Source organism: Camellia sinensis, chromosome 14, assembly GCF_055761805.1.
Source record: "Camellia sinensis isolate YWXY chromosome 14, ASM5576180v1, whole genome shotgun sequence".
Taxonomy (NCBI): Eukaryota; Viridiplantae; Streptophyta; class Magnoliopsida; order Ericales; family Theaceae; genus Camellia; species Camellia sinensis.
Genome location: NC_138974.1, coordinates 72,261,525 through 72,283,972, shown reverse-complemented (window position 1 = coordinate 72,283,972; position 22,448 = coordinate 72,261,525). Strand labels below are relative to the sequence as shown.

Genomic DNA, 22,448 nt, shown 5'->3' with positions numbered 1-22,448 from the left:
AGAACGGGTTAATCAACTTCAAATTGACGAAAATTCCAAAAATCAATTATATGAAATCTTTCAATTAAATCAATCTATTAGTGGTTCCTCTTCTTCTGACCATCCCGATACTTCATCCGATTACCAATCACCTAGTGATGATTCTGATAACAATATTACTATAGGATGTAATGATGTTTGTTGTAAACCAGTTAAACAAATTACTGTTCTTACAAAAAATACTCAAGAAGAATCTGCTCTTATTGAATTAATTAGTAAATTAGATGATCCCAAATTAAAACAAAAACATATTGATAAATTAAAATCATTATTAATTCATTCCGATAATAAACCTAAGTTTGATAAACCCATTATTAGTTTATCCACAACCTTACATAGATTTAAAAATAAACAAAAAGAAGTTACATTACAAGATTTACAACAAGAAATCAATCACATTAAACAAACAATTAAAGAATTACAAAATAAAGATAAAAAATTAGAAGACGAAATTATTTATTATATCTGTACATAACACTGGTAATACGCTACTTAAGAATTAACCAAAAATCCTAAATTTGACCATAATCCATCCTTTAAGAGGCCAAGTTTTTTGGTAAAGAAGAATTTATGTGGTGGTTCAATTAAGTAATTATAAATTTAGAAGTAAAAATTTAGTAAAATTTATAAATTTTATATTGATCTTTCAAAAGACAAATAAATCTATAAATAAATAAATAATATTGGATAATGCACTTTCATTTGGTATTGGTTACGGTAGCTAACTTTTTTGTGTTGGGACTTTTTTAGCCTCGTTTGGTTTTGTTTTTGGACTTTTTTGACTTTTATGAGAGAAAAAGTGTAATAATTATGGTTTGGATGTGACATTTTATCTTATTGACTTATATAATTTATTTTGTCTTTTTGTATATTTTTAGCCTCAAAATATTTACCAAACGAGGACTACTATTTTAAAAACAGCTAAAAAAAACATTTCAGTGGCTCACCCAAATATTTTGGCCTTGTTTGGTTTGGTTTTGAGAAACAAATTTTGGAAATTTTTTTCTAAATTTTGTCTGGTTCAATGATTTTGGAAAAAAATTTCCAAAATTACTTTTTATCTTTTACACATCAATCAATCACTTTTTCTCCTTTCATTTCTCCTCTCAATCACTTTTTCTCTCATACACATTTACTCAACTATAACAAAATATCAAATCATCCTAAACTCCCATATTCTAAAACTATTTTCAAAATATACAACCAAACAAACCAAATTTTTTTTTAGGGTTTGCCTGGTTTGCTTTTGAGAGAGTTGTTTTTGAATTTTTTTTTTCAAAATTTTGTTTGGTTTGTGGTTTTTCTCAAAAAAATTTCAAAATCTTTTTATCTTTTTTACACATCAATGAATCACTTTTTCTCTCTCTTCTCTCATTCTCAACCACTTTTTCTCTCACACACATTTATTCAATTACAACAAAATATCAAATCTTCCAAAACTCTCAAACTACTTTCAAAATATACAACCAAACAAACAAACAAAAAATTTAAACTCTCTTCTCAAATTTTTTTTTTTGAAAATCACTCTCTCATAAGTAAACTAAACACACCCTTAAACTCTTATCCCAATTTTTTTTAAAAAAATTTAACTCCCAAAACTAGCGCTTGTTTGGATTAATCTAAGAAAGTGTACTTTTTTTACCTACATACATTTATTTTAGTCATATCAATCAATGTTTCTTATTTATTTCTTTTAATAATTTTTACCTCCGTCCCAAAATATTGGTCCCTTTTGGGGAATCCAACTTTTTTTGGTAGTACACTTATTGCATTTGAAAAAAGTTGATTTTTCAAAATTACCCTTTTGATATTACATTTTTTTGGAATATCAATGTCATAATTGTACTTTTTAAATTGTTTATTAATTTAAAAGAAGGGCAAAATAGGAAATTTACATTATTTTTGTACTTGATTTATAAAGAGGGACTAATATTTTGGGACAATGAAAAATGGAATAAGGGACTAATATTTTGGGACGGAGGGAATATTATTTTACAAAAAATTAAAAAATATACTTATTTTTTTGAAAATACCAAACCGCTCCTAAACAAAACAAGACCTTTATTTTCAAAATTCCACCGCCAAGACGGCAAATCCTCTGGCGCGCTTTCACTGAAATACTACGAGGGATCCAAAAACAAGAAGCTGCCACGTCACCGATCCGTGTTATTACTAGAACTTCATCTTAACCCTCCATAAGATTCCATCGACGGCATAAAACTATTCTCACAACCATCACGCGGATCGAAACCCTCACCCCATCCCCACTATAAAAATCCCCATTCCCCAAATCACACCATCAATTCACTCCAAAACCAATCTTTCTCGTCATCTTCGAATCATTCAGGTTTCTCTCTCTCTCTCTCTCTCTCTCTCTTGACTAGTTTCTTTCAGTTTAATTTACTTGATTTTTATTTGTCAAGCTTTGTTTTTGTGAAATTCACCAAATTCTGTTCAATTACGAGTAAATTTCACAAGATTTATGGCTAATTAGGTAGGGTTTGATTTCAGTTGAATTTCACTAGAAATGTCGGGAAGAGGAAAGGGTGGAAAGGGTTTGGGAAAGGGAGGAGCGAAGAGGCACAGGAAAGTCCTCAGAGACAACATCCAGGGAATCACCAAGCCCGCGATCAGGAGGCTGGCTCGGAGGGGAGGAGTGAAGCGTATCAGCGGTCTGATCTACGAGGAGACACGTGGAGTGCTCAAGATCTTCCTAGAGAACGTGATTCGTGATGCTGTCACATACACTGAGCATGCTCGCCGCAAGACTGTCACGGCCATGGACGTTGTTTATGCCCTCAAGAGGCAGGGGAGAACTCTCTATGGGTTTGGGGGTTAGGGTTTTTGGTCACAAAAGTCTTGCTGTCAAGAAAGAGAGGTCATGGGGATGTTTAGGGTTCTGGGTTTGTTAGGGTTAGTTACGAGTATTGGGGTTTGTTTTACATTCGTGTAATTATAAGTTGTTTCTGATTTCTTGCATTTCGTCTTCTACTACTACTACTACTTGTAGTGTTCTTGTTAAGGCATTGTTATGAAACTTCAATTTCAGAATTACTTCTCTCTTCTTCTTGTGCAAGTATTTTTGTTTTGCTTTTTTAATTATTATTTATTATTATTAACTTTTGTGTTGTGACTTCCAATCAATTGTTAAAGCTTGCTGATAAAATGAGCAAAATGGGATCTCATCATCTCCGAAGATAATATTAATGTACTCCATTCTTTTCTTGGATACATCAAGTGTGTGGTTTTATAAAGGCATTGGCTTTTCTTTACTCTTAGATTAGATTGGAAAGTGTTGTTGAATTTGTAAAAATTTATTATGTATGTTTGGTGCAGTTTAAAAGTTATTTATTTTAGTTTTTTTGTTTAATTTAAGTTATTTTGATGTGTTTGGTTTAGTTTATAGTTTATAGTTTTTTAAAAGTTAAAAATTAGTTTATTCTTTAAGTAGGGTAGAAGATATTTAATTTATAAGTTAAAAATTAATTTATATTCTTAGTTATAAATTATAAATTGTTTAGGTATAAGTTATAAATATTTTTTTACAGTTCTATCAAGTAGGGTTTACGAGTTTTGTTTTTATAATTTAAATTATTTAATGTGTAAAATTTGTTAAATATTATATGTTTATAAAAAACTTATGTTAATTGAATATTGATAATTATATGATTAAATTAGTTTTGTATAAAAAAAATAAATGGTAAAAATATAAAAGATTGATAGAAAATTAATTTAATAAAATAATTATTGATATTTGATTAACATAATTTTTTATAGATATATAATACTTAATAAATTTTATATATTTAATGATTTATATTATCAAAATAAATTTTGTGATGAGCTTTTACAAGCTCAATAGCATTTTGTTATTTGATTTGAGGTTGGAGAGAAACCACACTTTTATAAAAATGAGGAATTTTGTTGTCTTTGAAGTGATATATAAATGAAATTTTGTTTGTTTATGAGGTGATATTCGGTGAGATTAAGGGGTTGTTTATACACGTGTGTGTATATATATATATATATATATATATTTATTAATAAAAATGTATAAATTGATAGAGAAATGATGTAATCTACATAAAATGTGATGGGACTAAAAAGATGTGTTAAGGGAGATTATGCCAAACTCTCAATTTATGAAATTATGGATTATTTTGAAAAAATAGTTAAATGTTGATTTTTTGGATTGTTTTTTAAAAAAGCATATAAAAAAAATGTAGGAAATAATGTGATTTAAAATGAATTCAAAGTTGGAAGGTAACTTTTAATTATATTTTCAAAATAGCCTTGGATAAAAGTAAATTACAAATATATTTTTGTGATTTATTTAAAATATGAATTGTTTTTTGTAATTTGAAAAATTATAAATTATTTTTTTATATAATAATAAAATTATTTGATTATTAATTGAAATATATTTGACGTCATTGAAATATTTTTTTCATTATTTAGGTTTTGTTTATTACTCTTTTTCGTTCGAAAATGTTAGTTTCTTTATTTCATTTTTTATTCTCTCAAAATACTAGTCTCTTTTTAAAAAAATGAAGAATTAAAATAATATGAATTTCTTATTTAGTCATTTTTTAAAATTTATTAATAATATAAAAAGTATAATAATGATAATTGATATTCCCAAAAAATTGTATTATCAAAAAATATTTTTAAAAAATTAATATTTTTAAAGTAATAATTGTACTATCAAAAAAAGTTAAATTTTCCAATAAAGACTATTATTTTGAGACGGTGAGAGTAATATTTTTATTTATTAATTTACATGATACAAGTTTTTGTTTATTTTTGTAAAAAACACTTGTATATATGGTGTATAAAAATATTTTGAAAATAAATAAAAATAAAAATAGAGAAATATATTTAAAGGGAATTTTTTTTAAGGTCTTTAATAATAGTAATTTAAAGGATAGAGGACACCAAAAAAAGGGATGATGCATTAGGTCCCTCAATTAGAACGTTGTCATGACTCAAACCCGCCCCTATGAGTTTAGTATCGTAATCGACCAGTAATCCTGGGATTACCAAAGGCCTCTTGACGGATTAACATATAAATAAGGGCTGTGGAAACAAGTATACATAATATACATAATCCATTAAGTTGTGAAGACATACATAAGACGCATAATTTAAAACTTTTATAAACTTATAAGTGATGTCAAAAGATATAACATTTACATATCACTTCTCGCAGTATAATACCAGGGATCTTGTCCAAAACTCAACAAAACAAACAAAGTTTGATATGATTGCAAAAATAGCCACAAACTTGACTTCATTCGGAACCTCCTCGGGAGGCATAAAGGTTGGTTGACAAAACTGAAACACAGGCCGTCAACTCCGGGTCTGAAACATAGGCATAATACAGTGAGCCGGAGCCTAGTGAATAATAACAGAGTAAAGATTTTAATGAATGATGCCCAGAATAGATTTCAAATGTCATAGCAAATCAGAATCATAATAAGGTAACAAAAACAGAGTCATAGTCTTATTCATATTCAAATCATGTGTGGTACATCCATTAGTATAAACATATCTCTTTGATCAAGCATATCAAGTTCCGTATTGGAACCTCCGGTACCGGGTAACATATCTCATATATCAGCCATAGTATTGTTTCCCCCGGGCGAGGGTCTGCGCCACGGTATTGTTTCCCCCGAGTGGGGGCCTGGGCCGCAGTATTATCCCCTGGGCTAGGGCCTTATGACCAGAAGCCACAGTATTATGTCCTCTGGGCGAGGGCCTCTGCTAAGGATACCACAATTACGTTTCAAAGAAAATTGGACAATCATTCATTCATTCATACAAAACATAGCATTTCAGAAAACTTATCATTTCATATCATCGGAAAATAATTAAAGTTAAACATAACTTTACAGAGTTATTACTCACAGATAACCGGTGGCTCCAAATAGACGAGTAGAGTAGGTAAATCACTTATCTTGAGGCGTGTGACCTACATAACATGATAGATACATACGTTGAATACACACGCTCGGATTGAACATAGCTTATTCGTGTGTTTCTAGCCTTTAACCCCATTATGACGTCTTAATCATGGCCTAGGAATGCCTATGATGGAATAAGGTTACAAAATTGCACTTGAAAATGTTTTTCAAAAACTTGTTGAAAACAGGGGTCTCGTTCGAGCGTAGCTTTCTTCGCTCGAGCGAACCTATCGAATGTGAGTGGTCGCTCGAGCGGTCAGTAAAATGTGAAAAAGTTCTGGTTGCATGAAATTTTCGCTCGACGATCGCTCGACGCTCTCTCGAGTGTGAGACACAAGTCCTCGCTCGAGCGCAAGTCTTGTTGCTTGAGCGTGCTTCCAAACACGCAAATTTCTGAGAGCATGCAATTTACGCTTGAGCTAACCTTTTGTTGCTCGAGCAGAAGTGTGAAAATAAAGGTGGTTGCTCGAGCGTGGAATCCTTCACTCGAGCGTGGAAACAAAATTCTGGGTTTTCCAGATTTCCTCCCAAGGTTCAAAACATGAATTCAACACTCCAAAACTCACCATCTTGGGCCAAAATTCTGGAAAACATTTAGAAACTCACAAAACATCATGATTTAAAGATCATTTCATGAAATCAAGGCGCAAAAGCATGCCAATTGTTCACAATTTCAACTTAAACTTTATGAATGTTCAAAAAACATGACATGCATGAAATGATTTGAGTTTCAAGTCTCCAAATCATGATCAAATAGAATGAGAGGATGCAAAACATGATGAATTCTCAAAACGTAGGGTATGTTTGGTTTGAGTTTGGGAGATGGGTTTTAGAGATAAAAAGTACGAAAAGTTGTTTAGTTTGGTTTTTTTCAAAAGATGTTTTGGAAAATTATTTTGAAAGAGAGTTTTGGAAAAAGTGATTGATTTGATGTGTATGAGAGAGAGATTTGTTTGGAAAACTTGTAAACCAAACAAGTTTTGGGAAATTTTTTCAGAAAAATTAGTTTGGTTTGATTACTTTTGAAAACTTATTTGTAGAGAATTTTTCCCAAAAATTTTTGGGAAACACAAACCAAACAAGGCCGTAGTTTTCCCTGGGTGATATAAGATCTGCAAATCATGATGAATTCTCAAAAACATGATGAATTCTCAAAACATGATCAAATAGAATGATTTGCACTGGATTTTCGGCTCAAGACATCTGCTACGATATTAGCTTTCCCTGGGTGATATAAGATTTGCAAATCATAATCTTTGATTAACTCTAACCATCGCCTCTGTCTCATGTTCAATTCCTTTTGGGTGAAGAAATATTTCAAGCTTTTATGATTGGTATACACCTCACAAGTTACCCCATACAAGTAGTGACGCCAGATTTTCAAAGCAGACACCACCGTTGCCAATTCAAGATCATGTGTTGAGTAATTCTTTTCATGAGGTCGGAGTTGTCGGGAAGCATAGACAATCACCTTTCCGTTTTGCATTAGTACACACCCCAAACCTTTGTAGGAAGCATCACTGTAAACTTGAAACCCATCAGTACCATTGGACAAAATTAAAATTGGTGCAGTTACTAACCTAGTTTTCAACTCTTGAAAGGTTGTCTCTCTTTGTTATTCTAATCAAATGACACATTCTTCTAAGTTAACTGGGTCAATGGCATGACAAGCTTGGAAAAGTCTTTTACAAATCTCCTGTAGTAATCTGCAATTCCCAGAAAACTTCTAATCTCTGTCACATTTGTCAGTTTTAGCCAATCCACAATAGCTTCAATTTTCTGAGGGTCAACAGAAACACCATCTTTGTTGATTACATGACCCAAAAATGCCACACTGTCAAGCCAAAATTCATATTTGGACAATTTAGCGTATAATTTCTTTTCTCTCAAAGTCTGTAGAGCAGTTCTCAAGTGATTCTCATGTTCTTCCCTGCTTTTGGAGTAAATCAGGATATCATCAATAAACACAACAATAAATTCATCCAGAAATGATTTAAACATTCTGTTCATAAGATCCATAAAGGCAGCAGGTGCATTGGTCACCCAAAACGGTATTACTAAAAATTCATAATGTCCATATCTAGTTCTGAATACAGTTTTCTCTATGTCTTCAGCCCTAACCTTTAACTGGTGATACCCAGATCTGAGGTCAATTTTGGAAAATACTTGGTTACCTTGAAGTTGATCAAACAAGTCATCTATTCAGGGCAGAGGGTATTTGTTCTTGATAGTCACTTTGTTCAGTTCTCAATAGTCTATACACAACCTCAAAGATCCATCATTCTTTTTGACAAACAGGACTGGAGCACCCCAAGGTGAAGTGCTCGGACGAATAAATTTCTTATTCAACAACTCCTAGAGTTGAGTTTTTAATTCTTTCAATTCTGAGGTAGACATTCTATAGGGGGTCTTGAAAATAGGTTGTGTTCCCGGAAACACCTCAATAGTTAACTCAATTTCTCTATCAACTAAGTCCCCAGGTAAGTCATTCGGAAACACATCGGGAAATTCATAAGTAACAGGGATAGTTTCTACATTAGTTCCGTCAGATGATGCAGTCAGTACACAACACAAGTAAACCCTACATCCCTTTCTAAGCAGTTTTCTGGCTTTCAGGGCTGAAATCAGATATGGGGGAGGAACTACCCCATTCCCAGTAAAAGTAAATTCAGGCATACCCGGTGGTCTAAACACAACAGATTTACTTGCACAGTCAATGGTAGCATAGTATTTAGTCAGCCAGTCCATTCCCAAAATACAATCAAAATGATCAATGTTCAAGGGCAATAAGTCAACATATAACATCATATCGCCAATCATAATATCACATGCTGGATAAACATGAGCACACATCATAGAACCCCCAAACGGTGTAGATACAGATAACACATATGTCATAAGTTCTAATGGTCTAGTCAATTTTCGAGAGAAAGCATGCGATACAAAGGAATGTGTAGAACCAGAATCTATCAGTACACATGCATTTTGAGAACATACAGAGAGTGTACCTGACACCACAGTTTAGGTGTTTTGTACATCACCGGGAACTAAGGCGAACACTCGACCTTGTCTCAAAGGTTCTTTCCCAGTATTGGCTTTTGTATTTGTTTTGGCCGTAAAGGCGGATTCGGCTGAACTTGCCGTAGGACGGCTAGTATTCTCAGACCTGAGTGGGCAATCTTTCACTACATGACCTGTCTGGCCATATCGAAAGCAAGCACCGGATACTCGGTAGCACACACCCCTATGCCTTCTACCACAATCAGAATAGGCCGGGATAGACCCGCTACTCTGACTCGAGCTGCTTGTAGACCTTGTGTTCTGCTTCTTACTGACATAAGACCAGCCTCTTCTAAAACCATACCCAGACCTCTTTCCTTTCCAATCCGTTTGTATAGCTGCTGGGGCCTTACTTTGTTTCATAGCGGCAAGTGTGGCTTCCGCCATTATGGATCTATCTAAAACTTCCACATAAGTAGTCAATTTCAATATGCCTACTCGATCAAACACCTCCAAATCCAGTCCACCTTCAAATTTTTGTGCTTTCTTGTAATCAGTATCCACTATATGTGGAGCAAACCGTGCCAGTTCGGTGAATTTGGTTTCGTACTCAGCCACAGACATCCTTCCCTGTTTAAGTTCTTAAAACTCAGACACCTTCCGATCCCTGAAACATTGGGGAAAATATTTATCATAGAAGATCGCATTAAACTGTGCCCACGTTATATTCCCATTGCCACTTCGAATCAGTAACCACCACCTTCGGGCTTCATCCTTCGGAGTATAGGTGGCTAGGAGGACTTTCTGGACTTCAGAACAAGGAAACACTTCATATAGCTTTTCCATTTCAAGTAACCACGTCTCTGCTTTCAACGGTTCAATTCCACCATAGAATGTCGGCGGTTTCATGTTCATAAATTTCTATGTCAAGTTGATGATGCCATTATTATCTGCTTCGGCTTGTGCCGGCGGAGGTGGAGGGGGCAAAGGTTGTTGTCTTTACTGTTGTGTCAAAGTTTCAGTCAATGTTGTAAGCATTTGTTTCATTCGGCTCATGCGAGCATCTGAAGATTCATTCACATCACTTCCCCTTGCATTCTCCATGTTGCTATAGAGACATCAAACGATAATAAACACAGGCATATTCTTATTCGTTTCTTTCAATTCATTTGCTCAAATTTACATTCAGTTTTCATATTCATTTGGATTACCACACACTTACACATGCAGATGGAATGCCCCTAACTCTTACGAGGACATCCTAAGCTCATATGGACCTGTGTGTGCGGTAGAACACGTGCTCTGATACCACTCCGTCACGACCCAAACCCACCCCTGTAGGTTTAGCATCGTAATCGGCCAGTAATTCGTGGATTACCAAAGGCCTCTTAACAGATAAGCATATAATAAGGGGTTGCGGAAGCAAATGTACAAAACATAAATAGTCCAATGAGCTGTGTCGATAAACATAGGACAAAATATTTCAAAACTTGTATATATATAAGCATATCGGTCAAAGGATATCATAATTACAAAACATTTACAAGAGTGTAATATCCAGGACCCAACTTGAACAAAATAGACAGAGACTAATTGTAATAACCCCAATCCGTAATTAGCCACTAATCCGTAATTAATGATGCTAATGAGAGGATTAAAATAAATCATGTGTTTATTCTGTATTTTGCATGATATTTGGCTTTCTATCTGTTGCCTGTAGAAATACCTATTTGGATTTTTCGCTTTAATATGTAAATTGAAAGCCTTATCGGCATCCGAAACCGAAATTGATTACATCAATATGTTATTTGGAATTTTTAGAACCTTGTGGCAAATTTTATTAAAAATTGATTTAGAACGATTAATTAGGTCATGTTTGGTTAGCCTAATGTCCCAATTAATGCATTATATCATCATAACTATATATGTATCACATTTAGCTCTTTTGAGCTCATTTCCCTTCATTTCCCTTGAGTGGAAAAATCTGAGATTTCATCTTGAGAGAGAGAGAATGCAATTCTAGAGAGAGGGAAGGAGAGATTAAAGAAGAAGTTGAAGATTTTACTAGAGTTCATCAATTTTGTGCAAGAGCTAGACTAATTCAAGACTATAGGTATGAATTCAACTCCTAAATTTACGAATCTAAGTTATTAACATGTAGATTGTGAGTTTAAATGTGTATATTGAGCCTAGGATGAAGATTTGAGTTACCATTCATACATGCATGCATGAATACATGAAGTTTTGACATGTTAAGTTTGATTTTGGGCATCTATGTTGTTATCATGAGTTATTTGGCACATGCATGTGTAATTCATCATATTTTAAAGCTTAAATCCATGTTTTGAAAAGGATTTCCCTCATGCATGGAGCCTTTGAGCTCAATTTACTAGTTTCATGAAGTTTGAAGAAAAGATTTTACATGCATATTTGTTTCTTGAATTTCAAGTTGAAATTGTGAGTTTTTAACAAACCCTTGGGCCATGATTTTATGAAATGATCCTAAATTCTTCATGTTTTACAAGTTTACTATGTTATCTCAAGTTTTAGGGCCCAATAGATGTGTTTTGGATGGTTAAATTCGAGTTTTGAGCTTGGTGATCAAATCTGGAAATTCCAGAATTTGCATCCACGCTCAAGCGTGGGAGTTCATGCTCGAGCGACCACTCTGAGTGCATGCACTCCGCTCGAGTGTGAATTGCAAGCTCCCAGAAGTTTCATGTCGTTTACAGATCGCTCGAGCGACGGAATGTGCGCTCGAGCGACCATCCTCATTTTGCATGTCCGCTCGAACGAGTAAGTCTACGCTCAAGCGGGGACCTTATTTTCAGAAATTTTGTCTAAGTGTTCTAACTCATGTTTTGGCATCCTCATTACATCTTAGGCATTCCTAAGCCTTAATTAAGCTTTGATAATGAGGTTATGGATTAGAAACACACTAAGAAAAGAATGTACCAAGTTCCGAGACTGCAAGTGTGTGTGTGTTTTAATCAATGTGCTAAGTATGAACAAGAACCAACGTAATGAAAGTTAAGCTGTGTTGGCCATGTGAACGTGTAATAATGAGATATGTTGTGTTGTGTACTTTTGTGATTATAGGTCACCGTCTGATGATTGATTAACCGTTTGCGAGAACCACTGTGAGTAACGTTATCGTAAAGATACATTTATATGAAATTATGTTCCAAATGACATGTGATAAGCTATGATTTCTGTTATGATATCTGTTTTACATGAACGAACATCCCCAGTTTGAAATCTTTTATGGCATCCATAGATAGTCCCAAGTCATGGGGGGCGGCATGAAAATGCGGGTCCATGACATACAAGTTTATGAGATCTCGTTAGCCACTTCATTGTGGTGATATGTGTTTAATCGGTATCCGGAACCGGTTACTCTAGTCGGAAGACGTTCTGTGATGTGTTCTATGGGAGACTTTTTGTCTGGATCTGTGTTTTGTTGTTAGCCAGCCATTGTGCCTCACGTGGAGGTTCCCGAAGTGTCCTCTGTTCAAGTTCTGTTGGTCCTGTATATCTATTTGACTTGATGTAATTCTGTTGGCTGTACTTTAGTACTTTAATGTGTTTGGGTATAATGTATGGTTGACTTTTGACTATGTATATAAAGTTTTAAATATTCTGTTTCATATAAGTCAGCACAGCTCATTGGACAACTATATTTATGTACTTGCTTCCGCTAGCCCCCTTATTATATGCTTATCTGTTCAGAGGCCTTCGGTAATCCAAAGATTACTGGCCGGTTACGATACTAAACCTATAGGGGCTGGTTTGGGTCGTGACACTAACATAAGTACAAAAACAGCTATGAAACTAGACTTCAATCGGAACCTCCTCGGGAGGCACAACTGTTGGCTAACAAGAAACAGAAATGAGGGCCGTCAACTCTGGCCCTGATCACGCGCCGGCTCACCTACATGCATAATATAAACTGTGAGCGAAAGCTCAGTGAACAATAACAGAGTAAAGGGGTTTCAATGAATGAGTCCGTACAGATTTAGAATTCAGAATTCAGAATTCAGTTTCGTATTAAATTCATAATTTGTCCAGATCATATACAGAAATCATAAGGCATGCGTAACTATACGTGATATACCCATAAGTGCTAACAGAGCAAATACAGAGTAGAAACAGACACGTGAGGGTTACGAATAACCAGTTCCATAAAGGAACCTCCGGATTCGGGTAACAGAGAATAAACACGCTGAGCCCCATGATGGAGCCTCCGGTACGGGTAACAGAGTGCAGACAGATTAAGTTCCATGATGGAACCTCCGATACTGGGTAACAGCCAACACATATCACATGATACTAAGGATGTCACGAATACGTATCAGAAATTGGACAATCATTCATTGTACAAAACATAACATTTCAGAAAACAATTCTTATTTCATCATACAGAAAATAAATAAGGTTAAACATAGCTTTACTATGTTATTACTCACAGTTGGCCTTGAGACAGACAGACGGAGCAGATTGGTCATACGGTACGCGACACGTAACTTACATGACACATAACAGATATACACTTGAAACACACGTTCGAATTGTACATAACCTATGTCATTTGCTTTAGTGTGTTTCTAACCTTTAATCCCCATTATGGAGTCTTAAACATGGCCTAGGAATGCTTAGGATGGAATGAAGATGCAAGAATGTATTGGAAAATATTTCTTAAAACTTGCTGAAAATAAGGTCCACGCTCGAGCGGACATGTAGACAATGAAGCTCCGCTCGAGCGTGACTTTCCTCGCTCGAGCGGACTGCAAACTCATGAAAAAGTATTGGTTGCATGTTTTTCACGCTCGACGGACGCTCGACTTACGCTCGAGCGTGAGACTCAGACTTTCGCTCGAGCGTAGGTTCCTTCGCTCGAGCGGACTGCAAAACACAAGAATTTCTAGGTATATGCATTTCACGCTTGAGCGTAACCATCGTCGCTCGAGCGGAAGTGCATGTACTCAGAGTTCAAGCTAGAGCGTGGATCAAATTTTTGGGAATTCCAAATTCAATCACCAAGCTCAAACTCAACCTCAAATGCATCAAACTCAATTTTCTGGGTCCAAAACTTTGGAAAACACTTAGGAACCCATGAAACAACATGTTTATAGGATTATAACAAGAAATCATGGCCCAAAAGCATGCCAATTGTGCAAAACCCAACTTTAAACTCAAGATTAATTCATGAACATAACATGCATGTACATTTTTGAGTTAAGGCCCTCCAAAACATGATCAAATGCTACTAAATAACATGAAACTCATTGTGTTTCCAAAATTAAAGTGAACTCAACACATGCATGAGGAAATCCTTTGAAACCATGCTCAAATTGTGAAGAAATGCACATGCATGAATGGATTGATCTACCTCTCTACTCCTTAAGCTTGATTCTCACATCATATAACTCAATTTACTTGAACTCATGCATGAACCAACACAACTTCAAGGCTAAAGGCTTGGTTCCACACCTTAGATGATCTATTGGGCTTTAGGTGCTAGAATCTTTAACTAGATGAACAAAGCTTCCAATTTTTATCTTTTCTCCTAGGAATTCCCTCTATGTGAATTCAATTGTTGAACTAGGACCCAAATCCCTCAATTCTCTGACTTTCTCTCTCTCACGTTTTGCATCAAATTGAGGAAGAGTGAATAAAGAAAACATAAGCTAGTGGAGTCAAAATGGCCTAATGAGTAGTAATTGATCAAAAGTAAACAAATGACATTATTTGAATCAAATTTAATCGCTCCGAATCGAATTTTAATTAAACCTACCATAAATTTCTATAGATCCTAATTAGCACATAAATCAAGTCAGTTTCTGATTCGGATGCCGATAGGGCTTTCAATTCGCAAATCGAAGTTCAAGCCAGAACAGATCTTTCTACACCGAACAGATAGAGACACAAAAATAATGCAATACATATGCAAATTAATTCCAAATCCCTCATAAATTACTGTTAGGCATAATTAAGTACGGATTAACGTTAATCATGGGTCGGGGTTGTTACAAACGCGTACATTTTTAATTCTTTCTTGGATCAAAATACCCTTCAGAAATCAACTGAGAACACTTCATTAGATTCCGACGACTCAGTTTTATTCCAAACATCCAACCATCTTCACGAGTAAGAGAATAGAAGAATTAGGGTTTCACAATCATCTTCACTATCGACATTACAGTTTCATTATCTTCTGTCAAAATCTTTTCCATTCATTCCTCACAAATTTCTCTAACTTGTTTTCATTGTTATCGTCATCTCAGTTCATCTTCATCTCGTTGCATCTTCATCTTAGGGCATATCAGTTCGTAATTAGGGTTTTATCATCACTCTAGTAAGTTTTCTACTATTCAACGAGTTTTTCTCTGAAAACACAGTTAATTGCATATTATATTAGCTTTCCATTTATTAGGATTTCAATTTCGTAATAAAAAGTTACATGAATTTAAAAAATGTTATTGCTCTAAGTTTTGAACTTAATCTTGAAGATGTTTGTGTGATTTTGTCTGTAAATATCTCTGTCATTTGAATTTATCTGTTATTGGCTTGATCTATGTTTCTTATTTGAATTTTCTCTGGCATGGTTAATTTCTCTATATTTCTCTGTGTAATTTTCAAATACAATTCATTCAAATTTCTCTGCTCTATAAATTTCTCTAGCTTGCCATGTTTAATTTTCTCTAGCATGTGCCATTTTCATTTTCTATGTTTGCTAGATTTATGTTTCTTTCTTGAATTTTCTTTGGCTATATTTTAAATCTATATGTAATTTCACTTTCTTGTATATGTCTATGTTTCTCTGGCATTTATAATTTTCTCTGCCCACATCACTTTTCTCTCTTGTGTGTCTCTGTCATGTTTAATTTTCTCTAGCTGTTTGTAAATTTCTCTGGCATTTTAATGTTATGGAATGGAAATTTTCTCTAGAATGTGTGATTTTCTCTGGCTATATTTTACATCTATATGGAATATTACTCTCTTGTCTGTGTCTAAGTTTTTCTGGCATTTATAATTGTTTCTGGTCACATCACTTTTCTCCCTTGTGTGTTTCTGTCATCTTTAAATTTCTCTGGTTGTGTATATAAGTTTCTTTGGCATTTTAATATTATAGAATGAAAATTTTCTCTGGAATGTGTAATTTTCTCTAGAATGTGTTTGAATTTTCTCTGACATTTTCATTTTCTGTGGTTGCTAGATTTATGTTTCAATCTTGAATTTTCTATGCCTATATTTTACATCTGTATTTAATTTTTATCAAATTTTTAAAATTTTTCTGTCATGTTTATGTTGCTTTGTTTATTTTCTCTGGGAATGTAAATTAGCTGTGGTAACATGTATTCCACACAAAAACACTTAGTATTCTCTTGTCTATGTTTAAGTTTCTCTGGAATTTATAATTTTCTCCAACCACATTACTTTTATCCCTTGTTGATTTCTCTTGCATGTTTATGTTGCTTTTTTTTTATTTTCTCTCGGAATGGAAATATGGCTAGATGTATTCCACAGGAAAACAGTTAGTACTCTGACATTTAATTTTCAGTGTATAATTTTCTCTGGCTACCTTAGTTTTCTCCCTCATGTGTAATTTTCTCTGACATGTTCAATTTTCTGTAGCGTGTTTAATTTTTTCTGAGATTTAATGTTGATATCTTTATGTTTTCATTGTCTAGAAATGACGAAACACAAAAGCAGCAAAACAACAGAAACACCACAAAAAAACAGAAACTCTCTGAGTCTTCTTATGATCTTAGATAAAAAAGAAGCAAAACACCACAAACTCTTCGCCAAAAAACACTAGTCCAAGGTGATGATGTAACAAGCGTCAAGATAAATACCCTAACTTCAAAAGACTCAAGCTCAAGGGGAAGAAAACCTGTTAAACTCCAAAGAATGAGAGCTCATTACAGCATTCAATACCGATCCAACCTCTCATCTATTGTCTCATTTTTTCAAACCCTTAAATTCAATTCAAACCAACTTGAAGAGCTTCAAAAGACTCCATTCTATTATTTGATCCAAGCTCTAACCATCGGAAGGTTGGATACAAGGAAGTCTACGAAATCTGGTGATGATGTAGTTGCAATAATCCAATGTTACAATGAAAAAATGAAAGCATTCACTGTTGGTAAAAAGAACTTGACCTTTATAACCAATGACATGACCTTGATTTTTGGTTTGCAAGGTAGTAAAGGAGCCATGTCATTGAGATACTGAAAAAAGCCAAACACTACATTCCTAAGGCGAAGATTCCCAAAGGACACAAGGTTGACTAGTCATGTTCTTAAAAATGCCTTGGTCAAAGCAATGAAAGGCAAGTAACCAATTGACTTCAAAGATGTAGCAATCATTGTTACCTTGTACTTGTGTCTTACCCTATTTTTTGCAATAAGGGAGAATTCAATAGGGTGGGTTTTTTATCAAGTATGTAAAACCTCTTGAATCAATGAAGCAGTATGATTGGCTAGAAACAATCACAATAACATTGATCGATTCTATCACAGCATTGCACAAAACTCCAAAAAAAGTTACGGGGTGTGTCACTGCTTTGCTGGTAAGTAAAATTTATAGTTATGATACTTACAAATTTGTGTGTTTAGCAAAATTTAATTACTTCAATTTCCATCACAGTATTGGCTATGCGAACATGCGATTATCATTGATTCGGGAGACAGTAACACAACTAAATTCCCAAGATGTGCGAAGTGGAACCTGCAAAGCTTGACCAAACAGTTGCAAAAGACACCAATCCACTCTCTTGCACCTCGGCAGGTTTGATTTCTATTGCCACTGAAGTCTCAGTGAAATTCCAAAATTTCTCTGACCACTGTTTTGTTTCCCTCCTTATGCCTTGATTAATTGAGATCAATTTTATCTGTGATACAATATCTTATATGAAATAATTTATGTGCCTTGACTGATTGACATCAATTTTCTCTGAAATTTCATTTTGTGTTGCTTATTTGATTATCACTGTTTATTTTTTCCCTTGTAATGAATTTTCTCTGGAATCTAAATTTCTCTGACCACAATTGTAGCACATTAACTTATATGCCCTGATTGATTTTGCTCTAATATCTGAATTATGTTGGTTGTTTCATAATTTTCTCTGGCCCATAAAATTATTTCTCCTTGTGTGTAATTTTCTCTGGCCTATAACTCATGTGCCTTGACTGATTGAGATCAATTTTCTCTGAAATTTCAATTTATGTTGCTTTTTTTATTACCATTGTTTATTTTTTCCCTTGTAATGAATTTTCTTTGGAATCCAAATTTCTCTAAACACAATTATAGTAACATTAACTTATATGCCCTAATTGATTTTCTCTGCTATCTAAATTATGTTGCTTGTTTCATAATTTTCTCTAACCTATAAAATTATGTCTCCTTGTGTGTAATTTTCTCTGGCCCATATAATTTTCTCTGAAGTTTGTTTCCCATTAGTATGATTTAGATGAATTTTATCTGCCTTATTTGAATTTTCTCTCAGTGAATTTTTAACATTTCTTTAATAAAAGAGCCTCTTGTTACAAATAGATAACAATGAGCTAGTTAAAATCCCATCAGAGAAGTTTTGTCTTGGTAAAAAGAAGAAGAAAGAATCAAAAAAGGTATTGGTCAAATTCAAGAAGACATTAGAAGATTCATCTGAAGAAGAAGAAAGGAATGAAGAAGGAGAATGCAACACAGAAGAACAAGAAGGAAGCAATGAAGAAGAAGATCAAACAAGCAGTGCAGAAGCGGAAGCTAGAGAAGAAAATGAAGAAGTAGAAGACAAAGAAGAAAATAAACAGAAAGAAGAAGAAGATGAAGGCACTAAATCTAAAGAGGAAGAAGAAAACAATGAGGAAATTGATGAAGAAGAATATAATGAGCCAATGGACCAGCATCATGATAGCATTTGTGGCTCAACAATGCATCAGCCTCAAGAATCTGAGGAGTCAAAGGATGCTGAAATTGTTAATCTACATCAAAGACTAAAGGCATTCTCTAAATCCAAAATAGAACAAGAGAAAAATTGGAATGAATTACTTGTAGAAAAGGACATTACAATAAGAACCTTGACATCATATAATGCGGGATGTTAGAGGTTCAAAAATAAGATGATACAAAAATAACTAAATATTTGAGGTATTCAATTTCAGAACTTGAAATTAAAAATGCTAGATTGCACGAACAAATTCAAGAACTATCCATTCCACTAGCAACACAACCTTTCCGAACACCAACACAAGTTCAACCTTAAGGTCAGTGAAAATCTTGAGCAACAAAAAGTTATGTTCTTGTGTCAACATAACTCAGAGAAATTTCTATTTATTACAATTTTCTCTGTCAATGGTAATTTTCTCTGGAAGTTAAATTTCTCTGACCACATTAGTTTGGTTAGTTTGATTTCAGCTGGTTATTTGATTTTCTCTATCTATTTGCTTATTTGATTTTTGGGGCTTGTTTGATTTTCACTATGTATAGTTGGAATAGAAATGGAACAACAATCAACAACCCAGCAAGAACAAGTGGCATACAAACAACAACCAAAACAAGAAACAAAAGACAAAAGTCTATAGTAACTGGAAAATATTGAATCAAATAAATTTACATATTGAAATACGATCTATTATTTCAGAGAAATTTAACTTTTACTGATATTGTCACTGTCTACAGTGAAAAAAGATCCTACATCAATGATAAATAACTTAAAGGCAAAAGAAAGGAAAGAAAAGCAAGACTAGACTTTCAATATCTCAAAGTTGTCAAGGTGACTAGAGGTTCAAAGCAAGCTGCAAAGCAAATAGAGCAAACAAACAAAGACAAAGAAATACTTGATGTTAATGAGTATGTCTTGCCTCAACCAAGTGTCAGAAAATCTTGGGTTTTTCCACAAAGTCTATCAGTTGCAAAATTTGTAAAAGAACATGTCAAAGATGTCTTGAAACACATATCAAATGTGTCTGGACTAGAGTAAGTACAACAAAGAAAATAGAAGATGACAAACAACAATTTACTAAATTATACTGCATTAACAACTATTAAATCACTTCTTTGTCATCTTGTAGGATTTTAATCTGGACAAGTGAGTTGAATCTAATTAGTTTTGAAGATATCGGAAACCTAATAAAGGAAAAAGAAATTGCCAACAATGTAAGTCTTTCATCAAATTTCTTTATAATGTTCCATCAGCCTTTATAAACCAATGTTACAATTATAAATGATATTTTTCAAGTCACTGATGGTTATGGAGAGATCCTATTTGCTGACCAAAGGAGAAAAGAACAACAACCAACTTCATTTTTTTTCACATGCATGAGCTTGGTATGTTACTACTCTTTTATTTGATTTTCTCTGGAATTTACTTACTACTTTCTCTTGTTAAGATACTTCTTGAAGCCAGTTGTGTCACTAGTCTAATTTTTCTCTGGCTAGTTGTGTGCATTTAAAATTTCTCTGTGTATATTTCTGAAATTCCTATCATTTCAACTTTCTCATAACCATTTTTTGATTTTCTCTGACCGTAGAACTTCATCAAGATGACGGAAAATCAAACTTTCCGAGTCTCATTATTTGACAAGCATCTTGAAACAGCATAGAGGATTCCTCCATTTCCCAATAAATACCGGGGGCAATGAGAAATCAACATATGAAAATCACTAGACTTTGCTAGTCTTGGACAAACAAGACAATTTATGGAGGTACTACAACTCACTAAAACCAATGAGGGATGATGCACAAGACAAATATATAAAATATGCAAAACAATTGGTAACGAGTACAAATTTCTCTGATTCATGATAATGTTTATGTGATGATAATTTTCATAGAATCCCATTAATTTGTGTGTAAATTTCTCTATTATTTAAAAATTATTTTTTTGCAGCAAGATTATGTGGAGAATTTCTTGAAAGCTTGCCTTGAAAGAGAGGCACAATCACAACCGTCTTTCAAATTGATAGACTCACAAAACACAAATTATGACTTTGAATATGTCAACAATGCTTCACAACAAGACAGTGATTCGTAAGTTTCATACAACATCTATAAATAAGGTAATCTAATTTGAATGTTTCTTAAAACTAACTATACCTATAATTTGTATGCAGTGTGGATTGTGGCCTCTTTGTATGTTACATAATGAGACAATATAGCAACCAGGAACCCATCAGCTCGAAATTGTTGACACAAGACGTAAGGTTGATGAGGGCAGAAATCATAGAGAGATTTGCGACTGAAGTTGACCAATCATGGACAAAACCAATTTAAATACTACCAGAAGAAGAACCAAAAGTATAATAGTGAAAGTGAAAGGAAGACAATGCACACAATGTAATTAGGAATAACCCTTCAATTTATTTTTTCATACATTGAAGGAATGGTGATGTTTGACATATATGTATATATCTTTTTTTGACTAATGTAAATTTCATAGATATCAATGTTTAAATATATATTTTTTAACTCGTATCATGCCAAGAGGATGTTTATATGATCATGTAATCTGTAATGCATTATGTTGGCACAAAACAATCATCAAATTCAAAAAGCACACAAATTGCACAATAATTTTCTCTGCTATTGACAAATTTCTCTAGATGAATTTGACCTCACAAAACACAATGCACATTTTAACAAACACAATGCCCATAGTAAATTTCTCTGCTATTGGCAAATTTCTCTAGATGAATTTGACTGGTATTATAAAGGCACTCCCAAAGTATGTTTCTAAAAACACAATACAAAAAGTAATTTTCACTGCTATTGGAAAATTTCTCTAGATGAATTTAATTGGTATTATATACACATTGTCCAAAAAATACATTTCACAAAACAAAATACACAAAGTAATCCTCAAATGTATTATTCAATCAAAAAAATGTATTATCCTCAACTATTTAACAAAGGTTCCTTGCATGTCCTTTTATTATGGCAACCAATACTCTCACATCGACTACACTTCATTACCTTTTAAAACTGTCCAGTAGAAGCAATTCTGTTCTTCTTTGGCCTCCCAGCTGGTCTCTTACTCAATGGAGGTAAAATCATAGCATCATCAATGTTACACACATGTTTTTCAACAGTTGGAACTGGGCCAATTGAAAACGAGTATGCTTGACGATACATATCAGCATGAAAAAATGGTTCAACAAATGAATTTAAATTCTTTCCACTTCTAAAAATTACAGCAACAACATGTTGACATGGATACCCATTTATTTCCCATTTTCGACATGAACAAGTTATCAACCCAAGATCAACCATAACCGAAAGAAAACAATGCGCTTCAAACACATTATCAAATGATAAACTCACATTCTATGTCCTGCTATCCATGAAAGCCTTCTCCAATACACTATCCATATGAGGAAGGAGAACTTTATTCCATTTACTAGAGAGCAGTCTCTTATCAGACCTCATATTCATGATTTGCAACCGTAT

At 33.8% G+C, this 22,448-nt stretch overlaps 1 non-coding gene across 1 annotated transcript; it reads left to right on the top strand.

Annotated features, from left to right (window-relative positions):
- The first annotated feature begins 2,139 nt into the window (after positions 1 to 2,139).
- LOC114321090 (uncharacterized) lies at positions 2,140 to 3,101 on the top strand. The gene is made up of 2 exons (XR_014351432.1): positions 2,140 to 2,386; positions 2,551 to 3,101. It is a non-coding gene; the product is annotated as an uncharacterized LOC114321090 (transcript).
- The last annotated feature ends 19,347 nt before the right edge of the window (positions 3,102 to 22,448 follow it).